Raw genomic sequence first — 16,309 nt, forward strand, 5'->3', positions numbered from 1 at the left:
AGCAATTAAGTTGTTTAACTCTATTATGAATGATCCGGAAATTCTACAAGGCGTAGCCTCTTTTAAGCCGGCTATATGAGCCGCCATGGCCAGCGGATGCGATTTTTTGACTAAGTGTTGCGCAAACAAGTTTCACAGATTGCAGGAATTATTTTGGATCAAACCATCGTCCAGAAAGGAAAAATTTCTAGACCTAAAAACTGGTACAGAGAAGTTCGAGAGCTCTAAATGAGGTCTTTTTGCAAGCGAAAGGGGTCTGCTGATGTTGAAAATGGGCGTGAAACAACTACCGCCGGAGTTGTGCTTTACTTTTGGATTAAAGGGAGCCGTTGTGGAAGAACTTCAAAGAAATCGCGAGGAACCACAAGAACACCGAAGAACTTGCGAACCCTAATGCGGATCTAGCATACGGGACGGCGAGGTCTTACTGGTGCTGACGAGCAGCGGAGATGCGCCGCGATTCTCTGGTCAAGACAGGTTGATGCAGCGGCCTTGGTCGATGCAGATGAGGTGCGCGGCGGCGGCGGCGGAGCTCGGGCTCTGGGGCGTCAGAGGAGGAAGACGATGGATCGAGAAGAGTGACGAAGGCTTATGAGCCGGGCCTATTTATAAGGGACGGCTGTTAAATGGGCGCAAGAAACGAGGAGGCTGAAGACATGTTTATCCAGCCGCAGAAACGCCTCGATTCTCGGGATGGACATTAAGATAAGATCCGTTGGGATATGATGGAATAAAAAATTGAATTTAATGGAAGATGACGTCAGGGCGGGTTACCAAGAGTCCAGAAGATGACGTCACGGCGGGTTATAACCTTCGCACAAACAGAAGCCGGAAGATTTTTTTTCTTAAAGATATCGAAGATTGACATGAACCGGTTCAAATCAATCTGGGGCCTAATGTTGAGGATATAACTACTAGAGTCACCCGCCCAAGAGGGGCCGGGTTACGTCATAATGATCATCACGTGAAGCCCAGTATCAAGCTTGAGGATGGCAATTCAGTAATGGGCTTAAGGCCCGGAGGCGGCTTAAGGCTCGTAGTGATAAACCGCCGTTATGGCATGACTTGTAGTGTAAGGCAAGAATAGTTAAAGAGTCCGAGCCAGACATTGTTATAAGCCGGCCGGGACTCTGAGAGCCGCTGGGCGTTAACCTCTCTATATAAAGGGACGACCCGGCGGCGGTTCAGGACAAGTAAGATCAGATCGATAGCCAGGCAGGGCGGTTTAGCTCCTGGCCATCGAAACCCTAAGTAATACCACCTCAACTGGACGTAGGCTTTTACCTTCAACGTAAGGGGCTGAACCAGTATAATCTCCGTGTCCTTTGTCCCGTTTAACCCCTTTAAGATTCCTAGCGGCGATGGCTCCACGACTAAGTCCTTGTACGAGGACATCTGCCGTGACAATTCCACGACAAGAACCGTTCTTACCTACGCATCAAAACCATAACGATATTTCTTCAAGTATGTGTTGTTTTAACCTTCAACAAGGACCGGGCGTAGCCATACTCGATTCAACTAAAGTTGGAGAAACTGACACCCGCCGGCCACATGTGTGCGAAGCACGTCGGTAGAACCAGTCTCGCGTAAGCGTACGCGTAATGTCGGTCCAGGCCGCTTCATCCAACAATACCGCCGAATCAAACTATGACATGCTGGTAAGAAGTATGACTAGTATCGCCCACAACTCACTTGTGTTCTACTCGTGCATATAACATCTACGCATAAACCTGGCTCGGATGCCACTGTTGGGTAACGTAGTAATTTCAAAAAAATTCCTACGCACACGCAAGATCATGGTGATGCATAGCAACGAGAGGGAAGAGTGTAGTCCACGTACCCTCGTAGACCGTAAGCGGAAGCGTTATGACAACGCGGTTGATGTAGTCGTACGTCTTCGCGATCGACCGATCCTAGTACCGAAAGTACGGCACCTCCGCGATCTGCACACGTTCGACTCGGTGACGTCCCACGAACTCACGATCCAGTAGAGTGTCGATGGAGAGCTTTGTCAGCACGACGGCGTGATGACGGTGATGATGAAGCTACCAACGCAGGGCTTCGCCTAAGCACTACGACGATATGACCGAGGTGGATTATGGTGGAGGGGGGCACCGCACACGGCTAAGAGATCAATGATCAACTTGTGTGTCTATGGGGTGCCCCCCTCCCCCGTATATAAAGGAGTGGAGGAGGGGGAGGAGGCCAGCCTCCTAGGCGCGCCCCAAGGGGAGTCCTACTCCCGCCGGGAGTAGGATTCCCCCCTCCCCCTTCCCTAGTTGGATTAGGAGAGAAGGAAGGAGGAAGGAAAGGGGGGCTGGCCCCCTTCCCAATTCGGATTGGGCTTGGGGGGGCGCCCCCTCCTTTGCTCCCTTCTCTTCGAGAAAAATCCTTATTTGACACTACCTTAAAATGTGGTTCCTTATTTGACCCTAAAGAAACTTTTCTTCCCTATTTGACATGTAGTCTAAATTTCTTTCCTTACGTGACATTGCCGTCGATTTCGTTACACTGTTCCGTCAAAAAAATGGATGGACCAAAATACCCCTATGCTAGTCGCTAGCCCACATCGAACAATAGAAAATATCCCGATCCCGATCTAGCCGTCCCTCTCGTTTCTGTTGTTTGCCGTGTTTTTGTGCTTGTCGCTTTGAGAAAGCTAAGTCCAGTTACATTTTTTAGTGCAAGTTACACGTACATTTAGGGGCTGTTTGGTTTGAGACTAAGTTTGCCTAAGGTTGCCGCACCTAAGGTTAGGCAAGTTTGACCAACTTAGGTGGGTGTTTGGTTCAAGCCAGACCTTAGGCAAGCCACATTAGGGTCCCACATTACATACACTCAAAAAATGTGGCAAGATTCCCTTAGGCTTGCCAATTTGTGGCTCTCATTTTAAAGAACTAACCTTAGGCAAGTGTGGCAACATTGTATGGCAAAGTGTGGCATGGTTAGGCCTAGCACTAGTATAAAAATAGGCTTCCATACGCCCCCATTAGTCCCTAAAATAATCGAACCACGACCAAAGGGGTCTTTAGTCGCGGTTCGGGAGGAGACCCGCGACCAACTATCTGGGCCCAGCGCGCTCGGTCGACAGCTGGCAGACGGGAGGGGCTTTAGTCCCGGTTGGCCTGGCCAACCGGGACTAAAGGTCCTCAGGCTGGCCCGAAGGCCTTTAGGCGCGGTTGGCCAGGCCAACCGGGACTAAAGGCCCATCCCTATATATAGGACTCAGCTCACTTCACTTAGCCACAATTGGTGCCACTTCTATTCACAATATTCAGAAAGGGGGTGGTGGGTTTGCTTTTGGTTCCTCCTATGCACACAAGGTGTTCGATGAAATGCCCGAGAGCATGAAACAAACATGATATGAAGTGTCCGAGCCACTCTTGAGCTTTCTCATTTATTTTTCCTCCGCGATCGCGGTTAGCAACTTGAACCTTTCATTTGTCATTGATAAAATATGCATGTGTGTAGTTCATTGTTTAATTTGTATTATTTCTAGCTAGTTAGTTTAACAAATGCATGATGGTTAATTATATAATTTATATAATAATAATGCAGATGAATCGGCAATGGATGTACGGTCCCCGACTCTCCGGCGAGTTCACTACGGGTTTGAAAGATTTCCTCGTAGTGGCAAATGCGAACAAGCAGCAAGGTTTTATTATCTGTCCATGTGCTGTCTGTAAGAATCAGAAGGGTTACTCCTCCTCAAGAGACGTTCACATGCACCTGCTTCGGCACGGTTTCATGCGAAGCTATAATTGTTGGACCAAGCATGGAGAAAGAGGGGTTAGAATGGAAGAAGATGAAGAAGGGGATGATATCGATGACAACTATCATGATCATTTCGGTGATACTTTCATGGAGGATGATGCTGAAGGTGGGGAAGGGTTAGGTGAAGGTGAAGAAGAGGCACATGATGAGCCCGCTGATGATCTTGGTCGAACCATTGCTGATGCACGGAGACGCTGCGAAACTGACAAGGAGAGGGAGAATTTGGATCGCATGTTAGAGGATCACAAAAAGTCGCTGTACCCAGGATGCGATAATAGTCTGAAAAAGCTGGGCTGCACACTGGATTTGCTAAAATGGAAGGCACGGGAAGGTGTAGCTGACACATCATTTGAAAATTTGCTAAAAATGTTGAAGAATATGTTTCCGAAGAATAACGAGTTGCCCGCCAGTACGTACGAAGCAAAGAAGGTTGTCTTCCCTCTAGGTTTAGAGGTTCTGAAGATACATGCATGCATTAACGACTGCATCCTCTACCGCGGTGAATACGAGAATTTGAATGAATGCCCTGTATGCACTGCATTGCGTTATAAGATCAGAGGCGATGACCCTGGTGACGATGTTGAGGGCGAGAAACCCAGGAAGAGGGTTCCCGCCAAGGTGATGTGGAATGCTCCTATAATACCACGGTTGAAACGTCTGTTCAGGAACAAAAAGCATGCCAAGTCGTTGCGATGGCACAAAGAGGACCGTAAGTCTGACGGGGAATTGAGACACCCCGCTGATGGAACGCAATGGAGAAAGATCGACAGAGTGTTCAAAGATTTTGCAGCTGACACAAGGAACATAAGATTTGGTCTAAGTACTGATGGCATGAATCCTTTTGGCGAGCAGAGCTCCAGCCATAGCACCTGGCCCGTGACTCTATGCATCTACAACCTTCCTCCTTGGTTGTGCATGAAGCGGAAGTTCATTATGATGCCAGTGCTCATCCAAGGTCCAAAGCAACCCGGCAACGACATCGATGTGTACCTAAGGCCATTAGTTGATGAACTTTTACATTTGTGGGGCAGACCTGGTGTACGTGTCTGGGATGAGCACAAAGAAGAGGAATTTGACCTACGAGCGTTGCTTTTTGTAACCATCAACGATTGGCCTGCTCTCAGTAACCTTTCGGGACAGACAAATAAGGGATACAATGCATGCACGCACTGCTTACATGAGACTGAAAGTGTATGTTTGGGTAATTGTAAGAAGAACGTGTACCTGGGTCATCGTCGATTTCTTCCCCGAAATCATAACGTAAGAAAGAAAGGCAAGCATTTCAACGGCAAGGCAGATCACCGGCTGAAGCCTGCGGAACATACTGGTGCTGAGATATTTGATATGGTCAAGGATTTGAAAGTCATCTTTGGAAAGGGTCCTGGCGGACAATCAGTTCCGCGGGGAGTTGACGGGCACGCACCCATGTGGAAGAAAAAATATATATTTTGGGAGCTAGAATATTGGAAAGTCCTAGATGTCCGCTCTGCAATCGACGTGATGCATGTTACTAAGAATATTTGCGTGAACCTGCTAAGCTTCTTGGGCGTGTATGGGAAGACAAATGATACAAAGGAAGCACGGCAGGACCAGCAACTTTTGAAAGACCTAGATGACCGGCATCCGGAATGGTTTCAAGGTCGTGCCAGCTACGCTCTTACCAAAGAAGAGAAGGTCATTTTTTTGAATGCCTGAGCAGTATGAAGGTCCCGTCTGGCTTCTCGTCGAATATAAAGGGAATAATAAACATGGCGGACAAAAAGTTCCTAAACCTGAAGTCTCACGACTGCCACGTGATTATGACACAATTGCTTCCGATTGCTTTGAGGGGGCTCCTACCGGAAAATGTTCGAGTAGCCATTGTGAAGCTATGTGCATTCCTCAATGCAATCTCTCAGAAGGTAATCAATCTAGAAGATCTACCACGGTTACAGAACGATGTGGTCCAATGCCTTGTCAGTTTCGAGTTGGTGTTCCCACCATCCTTCTTCGATATTATGACTCACCTCCTGCTCCACCTAGTCGAAGAGATTTCCATTCTCGGTCCTGTATTTCTACACAATATGTTCCCCTTTGAGAGGTTCATGGGAGTATTAAAGAAATATGTTCGTAACCGTGCTAGGCCAGAAGGAAGCATCGTCAAGGGCTATGGAAATGAGGAGGTAATTGAGTTCTGTATTGACTATGTTCCTGACCTTAAGCCGATTGGTATTCCTCAATCGTGGCACGAGGGGAGACTAAGTGGAAAAGGCACGATCGGAAGGAAATCAACGATATGTATGGACGGTCATTCTATGACTGAAGCACACCACACAGTTCTGCAAAATTCCAGCTTGGTGGCTCCGTACTTCGAGCAACACAAGAATATTTTACGCTCGGACAACCCGGGGAAGCCTGAATCCTGGATTAGAAAGGCCCACATGGAGACTTTTGGCAGTTGGTTGCGAAAACATTTAATGAATGACAATGATGTTGGAGATCAGCTGTACATCTTGGCCAAGACACCATCTTCGACTATAATGACTTTCCAAGGGTACGAGATAAATGGGAATACATTTTACACCATCGCACAAGATAAAAAGAGCACCAACCAAAACAGTGGTGTCCGCTTTGATGCAGCAACCGAGAATGGGCAAAAGGTCACATATTATGGTTACATAGAGGAGATATGGGAACTTGACTATGGACCCTCCTTTAAGGTCCCTTTGTTCCGGTGCAAATGGTTCAAGCTAACAGGAGGTGGGGTAAAGGTGGACGAGCAATATGGAATGACAATGGTGGATTTCAACAATCATGGTTACCTTGACGAACCATTCGTCCTTGCCAAAGATGTCGCTCAGGTTTTTTATTTGAAGGACATGAGTAGCAAACCGAGGAAACGGAAAGATAAGAAAACGATCAGTACATCATGCGATGATCCAAAGCGCCACATTGTTCTTTCAGGGAAAAGAAACATCGTGGGAGTGGAGGACAAGACAGACATGTCAGAAGATTATAATATGTTTGGTGAAATTCCGCCCTTCAAAGTGAACACTGACCCAAGCATTAAGTTAAATGATGAGGATGCTCCATGGATACGGCACAATCGTAAGCAAGCAGGGACACAAGGGAAGAATTGATGTGTAATAATTTATTGTACCAAACTTTGTTGAATGGATCATGTGAATTAAAACGTACGATGGCGAATCCGGATGATTTGTATTTGGTCGATGAACTGAATGATGTATCAAACCATTTGTCAAACCTTCAAGGGATCGAGGATGTAGAACAAAACAATCGGTATCGCCATCATACAGCCCTGCCGTGGCTACTGAGTGCATATATGCATACCAAATGCACGGCAGGACGTATGATGGCGAATCCGGATGATTTGTATTTGGTCGATAAACTGAATAATGTATCACACCTTTTGTCAAACCTTCAAGGGATCGAGGATGTAGAACAAAACAATCGGTCTGAATTTTTTAAATGAATTAGTTTTATTTTTCTGGATTTTTTGATATAATATTTGTATTTTTAAGATTTTAAAATGAATTAGTTTTATTTTTTTGAATTTTTTGATATATTATTTGTATTTTTAAGATTTTCAAATGAATTAGTTTTATTTTTTTTGAATTTTTTGATATATTATTTCTATTTTTTAAGATTTTAAAATGAATTAGTTTTATTTTTTCTGAATTTTTTGATATATTATTTGTATTTTTAAGATTTTAAAATGAATTAGTTTTATTTTTTTGAATTTTTGATATATTATTTGTATTTTTAAGATTTTCAAATGAATTAGTTTTATTTTTTTGAATTTTTTGATATATTATTTCTATTTTTAAGATTTTAAAATGAATTAGTTTTATTTTTCTGAATTTTTTGATATATTATTTGTATTTTTAAGATTTTAAAATGAATTAGTTTTATTTTTCTGAATTTTTTGATATATTATTTGTATTTTTAAGATTTTAAAATGGAAAGTATTTGAAAAAGGACCTTTAGTCGCGGTTCGTGTCACGAACCGCGACTAAAGGCTCTTTCCGCGCGGGAACGAAAACGGCGCGAAAGAACCTTTAGTCGCGGGTCGTGACACCAACCGCGACTAAAGGTACCCCTTTAGTCCCGGTTGGGGACACCAACCGCGACTAAAGGGTACCTTTAGTCGCGGTTGGTGTCCCCAACCGCGACTAAAGGCTTGCCCTATATATTCTCCGCCCTCGTCTTCTCCGCGCTAACCACCAAACGCATCCTGCCAGGACCTCGTCTTCTCCGCGGCGCCGCCCTCGTCTTCTCCGCGCCGCCACCCTCGTCTTCTCCGCGCCGCCCTCGTCTCCGGTAGGTGCCCGCCGCCGCCTGCCGTCCTCCTCGCGTGCCTAGAAGAAGATTGGACCGCCGCCGTCGTCTTCTCGCCCGCCGCCGCCTGCCGTCCTCCTCGTCGCCGCATACTGGATGCGCGCCTTGCCGTCCTCCGCCGCCCGCCGCCGCCTGCCTGCCGTCCTCCGCCGCCCGCCGCCGCCTGCCGTCCTCCTCAAACAAAAACTTCTATGCAAATTAGTGCTCAATAAAAAACTGAAAAGGAAAAAGAAAAGGAAAGAGAGAGCAGAGAGGAAAAAGAAAAGGAAATTTATTTCGGAATAATTGTATAAATCATTAAATTTGAGCGGCGGCGGAGGAAAAAGAAAAGGAAAAACAAAATACTTGGCAGTGCTCAAACAAAAACTTCTATGCAAATTAGTGCTCAATAAAAAACTGAAAAGGAAAAAGAAAAGGAAAGAGAGAGCAGAGAGGAAAAAGAAAAGGAAAAACAAAATACTTGGCAGTGCTCAAACAAAAACTTCTATGCAAATTAGTGCTCAATAAAAAACTAAAAAGGAAAAAGAAAAGGAAAGAGAGAGCAGAGAGGAAAAAGAAAAGGAAAAAGAAAAGGAAATTTATTTGGGAATAATTGTATAAATTTGACCAAAAAAACATCAATTTTATTTTTTTAATAGCTCTTAATCATTCAACCGTCGCTGCTCCTCCTCTATGTCCCCTTAATCTTATTTTTTAATTCCTTTATACTTAATTAATTTTTACTACATGCAGGAGTGACATATGGCGGACGATAGAGCCGAGCCGCTTAGGGATCCGGAGGCTGAATGTTATTTAATGGGCATCATAAACAACGAGATTCCTTATGTGCCGGGCTCAGAATATGAGCAAGAAGAGGATGTAGTCTCTTCTTTTCTGAACCTTGACGGTGGAACAGACATTGTCGATGATCAAGAAGGTGAAGGAACGGACATTGTCGACGGAGGTCAACCGTCAACAAACGACGATCTCGAATTGCAAGTAGCAACCACCTCCGGCGAGGTATATATATACATTGAGCCTCTCGTGATACAAACTTACTGAAATGTGAATACATATGTATTAACGCGCGCGACTCTCTTTCTTTTTTTAGCCCTCGGCCGGATCGAGTACGACAAAGCGTGGCAAATCCAAGGCGATGAAAACAGGAGAAACATATACCATTGATTTTGTCAGTGAAACCGGCAAGCCCCTACAGCACACCTCAAAGTTTATCAACCAATGCGGAGTCGTTGTTAGAGACAACGTCCCGATCACCGTCCAGGAATGGAAGGAGCCAAAGAAGGCACGTCTTGGTTTCAGTTTTGTCGACAAGAGAACAAAAAAGGATTGCTGCAGAAAGCTTATGGAACATTTCATTCTACCTCCGGAATACAACAAAGTTGATGAATTCGGTAACGAGGTTCCGGGTGGACGTGAGAGGAGGAGGCTAGTTAAAGAGTTCGCTCTTCAGAAGATGGCCGAAGCATTCCGGAACTTCAAGAAAAATTTAACCCGTGACTATGTCAACAAGGGCAAGACTCCGGATTTCAATGGACAACATGAGAAACTGAAAGATGATTGGCCAGAATTTCTGAGGCAAAAGAAATCGGAGCATTTCAAGGAAATATCGAAAAAAATAAGGATAATGCGAGTAAGAAAAAGTACCATCATATTATGGGGCCAGGAGGATACCGCCTTTCGGAGCCTAAGTGGCAGAAGATGGAGGAGGACCTGAGGGTGCGAGGAATCCCTCTAGGTACAGAGGGATGGGACCCAAGGGCCAAAAGCTGGTGGTACGGGCATGGGGGATCGCTAGACCCGGAGACAGGGGTGTGTGTTCACCGGAAGAAACAGTTTGCTCCCACCCAAGCCCTTATTGACGCAATGACCCAAGCTCAAGAGGGCTTGATCAAGTTCAACAGAGAGAAAGACGCACTGACAACAGCCCTCGGGAATGATGAACATGGAGGACATGTATGAGGCAAAGGCAGAATTCCGTGGAAAGTAGGGTTTTCCCAGGACAATGACCCGTACTGTTATAGAAGCCGTAAGAGAAAGACGGACCGGGATGCAGATCTTTTGGCGAAGTTTGCATCGGAACTCCATGAGTTGAAGCAGACCGTGCATGAACTAGTAAAAGAAAAATCGGCTGCAGGGCCGCATGAAGATCATGAAGCGGATCACGGAAGCCAGCAGCGGAGAAGCAGCGTGGCTTCCACGGATGCCCCGCCTGGTGCTAATGCACCGACGATCGAGATTCGTGCACCGGAGCCTCACTACCCCGTGGATGATGTAAAGGAGATGAAAGAATGTGATCTGCATTATCCCGTGGGGAACGTTTCCACGAAGGTAGCTACCGGCAGTGCTTTACCCTGTACACCTGGAGCACTCCACCACAACAACCCCATTGCATATGGCTATGCTCGTGTCACGGTGGAAGACATAGTCCAAGAGTTTGAGGACCTGGAGATTGAAAAGCTACACCCGAAGGGGAGAGAAGACTTGGAGATGTCAAGCGCCAGATCATTCTATGGAAAAAGAAGTACATAGTGTTTCCAGGCGAGGCGCCAAGGCTAACAAGTCCACCCCCCTCCGATGGTGGTGGTGGCGGTGGTGGTGCTCATGGTGGTTCACCTACACCTCCTTCACGCCATTCGACGCCGTCCCCCGATCCACAACCTCCGGCGGGTAAGCCGCCGCCGCCCCCCAATCCTCCTCCGGCGGGTACGACGCCCCCCAATCCTCCTCCGGCGGGTACGACGCCCCCCAATCCACCTCCGACGAAGAAGCAGAAGCAGGCGGACGGCAAGGAAACCCGCTCCTGGACTATTAACCCGGACCCTTATGTACCTAAGACCACAAGGGTACCGGCACTACTAGGAAAAGGGCTATAGATGGAATGGCCACTAATGGCGCACCAGACATGTGGTGCGCCATTGCTATATAGCAATGGCGCACCACGTGCTGGTGCGCCATTAGTGTGAAAGACACTAATGGCGCACCAGACAAACGGTGCGCCATTAGTAACAAATTTTATTTTTTTATTTTGCCAGACATACTAATGGCGCACCAGGACATAGTGCGCCATTACTAGTTGTAACTAGTAATGGCGCACCAGCAACATAGTGCGCCACTAAAATATTTTTTATTTTTTACTTTTTTGCAAAACTACTAATGGCGCACCTGGTGCAGTGCGCCATTACTAGTTTAAGCTAGTAATGGCGCACTGCTCCCCGTGCGCCATTAGTGTATATTTCCTGGACACTTGATCTCGATCCCCCTCCATCTCGATCGCTATCCCACCTCGCCAGATCCGGCCCCCCTCGCCGCCGAGCACCCCCCGCACCCTCTACCCCGCTCCACCGGGCGCCGCCGCCGACCCCCCGCACCCTCCCCCGCTCCACCGCCGCCGACGACCCACCGCACCCTTCCCTGCTAGCTCCACCGCCGCCGCCGACGACCCACCGCACCCTCCCCCGCTCCACCGCCGCCGACGACCCACCGCACCCTAGCTCCCCTGCTCCACCGCCGCCGATGACCCACCGCACCCTCCCCGGCCCGCTCCACCGCCGCCGACGACCCCCTGCACCCTCTCCGGCCTGCTCCACCGTCACAAATGAATGCTATAGCTAATTCCTCCCTCTCCCTCGCCAGTTCCCCTTCGTCCCTCTCCCCCGCGCCAGTTCCTCTCCGTCCGCTCCCAATCCGCGCCCCCGCCGCCTCCCTCTCCCCATCCTCCCCTCCGACCCCACCCCACTCTCGCCGGAGCAGCGCCGCAGGGCCGACACCAACCTCGCCCTCGCCCGCGCGCGCCGCAACCTCCGCCTCGCATTCAACAGCTACACACATTCTACACCGAGGACAAGGACATGAAGAGCGATGGTTATCAGAACTCCGGGGTAACGATGGAATCCTACACCGGTAACGACAAGGACAGAGCACCCCCCGCAACCCCCGACGACCCACCGCACCCTCCCCCGCTCCACCGCCGCCGAGCACCCCCCGCACCCTGTTTTTATAAAAATTATTACTGTTTTTATAAAAAAATATTACTGTTATGATTTAAACAAGTTTCAACATATTTAAACACAAATAAATATCAAACAGCATTTTAAATGCATTTTTTATAAAAATTATTACTGTTTTTATAAAAAAATATTACTGTTATGATTTAAACAAGTTTGAACATATTTAAACACAAATAAATATCAAACAGCATTTTAAATGCATAAAAATAAAATTGGGGAGCCTGGGAATCGAACCCAGGACCTCCTAGTGTGTGTGCTGCGTGCTGACCAGTCGGGCTAGTGGGCGTGTTCTGATGGAGATAGGGTTAGGTGGGATATAACCTGACCAGTCGGGCTAGTAAGTAAAACAAACTTCTAATGGCGCACCAGGGGGAGGTGCGCCATTAGAATCGACGTACTTATGGCGCACCATGGGGAGGTGCGCCATTAGAATTTATACTTGTTCCCCTCGCACTGTCGCCTCCCTCCCTCCCTCGCTCGCCAGATCCCCCACTCCTCGACCCCAACCGTACGCCGCCGCCCCCTTGCTCCGCCCCCTCCGTCCGCCGCGCCTCCACGTCGTCCGCCGCTGTGGTCTTGCGCTGCCTCGACGCCGCCGCCCCGACCCCCGCCGGACTCCACCCCCGCCCCAGCACGTACGTCCCCTCCCTCCCTTCCCCCATCCCCCTAGCTTCTCCTCCTCCTCCTCTCACCACCCGTGCCTTCTTCTGCTCGAAAGGTCAAGAAGGCGGCCAAGGACGCCGACGACATCACGGGCCCCTTCCTCCGGATCGCCGCCCGCAGCCTCCTCGACGCCGGCGTCCACCGGAGCACCACGACCGCGTCTGCGACCTCGTCTCTGCTCCGCCGCCGTCTACGACCTCGTCTGCGACCGCGTCCATCAAGGTGAGTTCTTCCATGGATCACTTCCAGGCCGTCGGTGCCATCCTGTTAATCAAGAGTGCTACTCCATCTAACTGTCATGAGGGATTATGGTGAATTTGCAATGCAATGCCAGTACTACACCTGACGATTTGCAATGCCAGTGTGAATTTGCAGTGCAAAAAAATTGCCAGGTCTGCACAATTGTTGTTCTAGTTACTTTCGAAACAAGGAGAGCTTTGATGTTGACTAGCATGCTGATAAATTATGAGAAATTAAAGTTTCTCAGATATGCCAGCAAGAAAATTCCTGTTGTTAAATTCACTGAAAATTCAGTTAATTTGGCTTTACTGAAAACCTTACTGAAACTAAATTCAGTTAGCTGGGTCATCTTCCACTTGAGAGGCTGGAATGATATCAGTGGCAATTATTTCCTATGATATGATGTAGCAGTAGTAGTAGTATATTGTGCTTAGGGCATGAATCATATGCAGCAGTAGTAGTAGTATTTTGTGATGAGGTTGGAGATTATGACCCCCAAACTAAATCTCCTAGGACCACAAATCATACCATCTCATCCATATAAGAAGCTTGAACAGCACCTTAACAATGAGGCACTACTAATTGGGCTGCTGTTTCCTCCCCAAAAGAAGGCATCTGTGTGTTGCTTCTCAACCCTGGTGCCTTGCAGGTGAGATCACCTGCTTTACAGCTTTCTCTTGCTGCATAGGAAAGGTATTTTGCAGTGCTCAAGCAAAGTGAGGATAGTTTTTGCACAACAGCTGAATGTAACTGAATTTTTGAACACATGAATTGTAGATAGTTTCAGTTAACTAAGATTGGCAAAATATCTTGTTTCAAATATAGCCTATGCATGTCTTGTTTTCTGGTTATGGATATTGTATAGTACTGCATATCTTGTTTTTTTGTAATATAATGCTTACCAAAGGTTTCAATATTTTGCTGTTACCATTGTTCTTTGAGCATAATTCTTTTTCATTTCCTACTATCCTTATTCTAATTCTCTGAAATTTTGAAGCTGGAAATAAACTGCCAAAACTGAAAGAAATTGGAGTGTTGAAGATATGCTAGTGCTGAATTTTAGTAGTAGACTAAAATAAATTTTAGAATGACTGAATGTATGCAGCCTGCAGTAGTGTAGCTGTACCAAAATCACATATGCCCTAATGTATGCAGTCATGTTTTTATGCCATTCTGACTTGTCCACTGGGACTTCTCTCCTGTGATGTCTGTTTTGTTTCTGCAAAAACCCATTCAGTAGTGTGGGACTGTGGATCATTAGCAAGGAAACCCTGCTTTAGTTCAGACTTCAGAGATATTTGCCTTTGCTTCAATAGGTAGTTTGCTCACAGTCTAAGTTGAGCTGATTTTGTTGGGTGACCTATTAGATCTGGAATGGAAGCTCACATAAGTTGAGCTGCTTTTTGTCCATATGAAAGCAGAGGACCATATGGTCTGTGGCCTTTTCATCCATATGAAAGTAGAGGCACATTGTGGTGCTAGTTTGCTGGGTTTTGTCTCCGACCATCGTGTCGTGATGATTTTGCAGGTACCCCGAGAGGCCCTTGAGTTTGCCGGAATGTCGATTAACTTCCGTTCCGGCAAATTCGGGTACTCCATTTGTCCTATTTTCAGCAAAGGTCATGCTGAAATTTTCCGTGAATTTTAGCATGACTTTGCTAAAAATAGGACATATGGGGCACTTGCGACTAATGCATGGGCCGGGGTATCTTAGTACTTAATTAAGTAGGATCAACTGCCCCTTTATTCTTGCTGCATTAAACCATAGGTGGCAATAGAGCCAAGTGATTAGGCCCAACTTAGAATTCTCCTTCCCTTTTCTTGATAGGGTGTATTATTAGAAGATACCCATATATATCAGTCAACCTAGGGTCCCTCGGCATCGATAAACCCTAAATGATGAAAACTTAACTTAGCATTTAGGGTGCCTCAGCGTCGACAAACCCTAAAGGATAAAACCTTGGCTTTTAGGGTGCCTCGGTGTCGATAAAAACCTAAATGATGAAAGCTTAGGCTTTTAGGGTGCCTCGGCGTCGACAAACCCCAACATATTCTATTTGGATGGCCCTGCTAACCCTTGACCATAAATACTTGAGATGGATGTAGCAGGCTTAAAGAAAGAAATGTTTTTAGGCCAACTCCACTGGGCCTGGCTGAAAATGCACAAGTGTGCATGACTAACAATATTCTATTGTAAAGCTAAACAGGAAAGAGGAACCACTCATCCTAACCATTAGCTCTCAAAATTACCACTTCACTTCTTACTACTGAAAATCATAGACCATCTCCATTCACCAATTGCTCAAACCAGTTCGAAGGGCGTGTTTTCACCACACTGTGGATTATCTTATTGGACCCAACAGAGATGATGTAGTTTTGAATTATGAACATAGGAAATGTCGTCATCGGACGACGAAAGTCTCTCGGGGGAGTGCGACTGGTGCCACGACGGTCGAGGTCTGTGCGACAGGCCTCACCTGGACGATGATCGGCGCTTCAGCATTAAGCTCGAGGAGACCTTCGAAGTTGAAACGGTACGCAACGACGACAAGTGTTTTTTTCATAATTAAGCATGACTTCAACTATTCCAACGTGTAATTTCATCTTTTACAATTCGAGTATAGTTTATCCCATGCCATGCAAGACGCTATGTCTTGGAGAGGATGGATTTTGAAGATCATGAAAATTTTGAAACGAAGAAAATTCACCTAAGGACACATCATGATGTGGATTTTGAAGTAAATCTGTATAATGCTGAGAGCGTAACCCATTTTGGTTGCAAAAATTGGGAAGCATTTTGCAAGATGTATGGTTTTGATGAGGGTATGCTTGTCACCATGGATCTTGGTGATCCTGGCATCGACCAAGACAATATGGACATTTGGGTCCTTGTTGATACGCCTCCAGTTCTACCGCTATGTGAGTTTCTCAAACATAGTTAATTATTAACTAATCTATATTGTTTATTTCAAAATAGTTGACAACTTATTTCCATTGACAGCTTATTTTGATTGTTCAAAAAATGTGCGGAAAATGGTAGACAAAACCCACTACACCGATGGCTCCGAGTTAACTTATAAGGAGAAAACTCATCTGGTCGGATTTTGTACTGATATTGAGAATTACAATATCTACAATCAAACTCCTCATCATTATGGTCCTCAATACGTGCCACTAGTGCACGTGTTGAACTACGGTAACTACTATGGAGATACCCTGGTAAGATTTCTTACTATTACGACATCCGTGCATATTTTGCATAGTTCTAAAACTAGTACATTATCATT

This window comes from Triticum aestivum, chromosome 1D, assembly GCF_018294505.1.
Source record: "Triticum aestivum cultivar Chinese Spring chromosome 1D, IWGSC CS RefSeq v2.1, whole genome shotgun sequence".
NCBI classification, from domain to species: Eukaryota; Viridiplantae; Streptophyta; class Magnoliopsida; order Poales; family Poaceae; genus Triticum; species Triticum aestivum.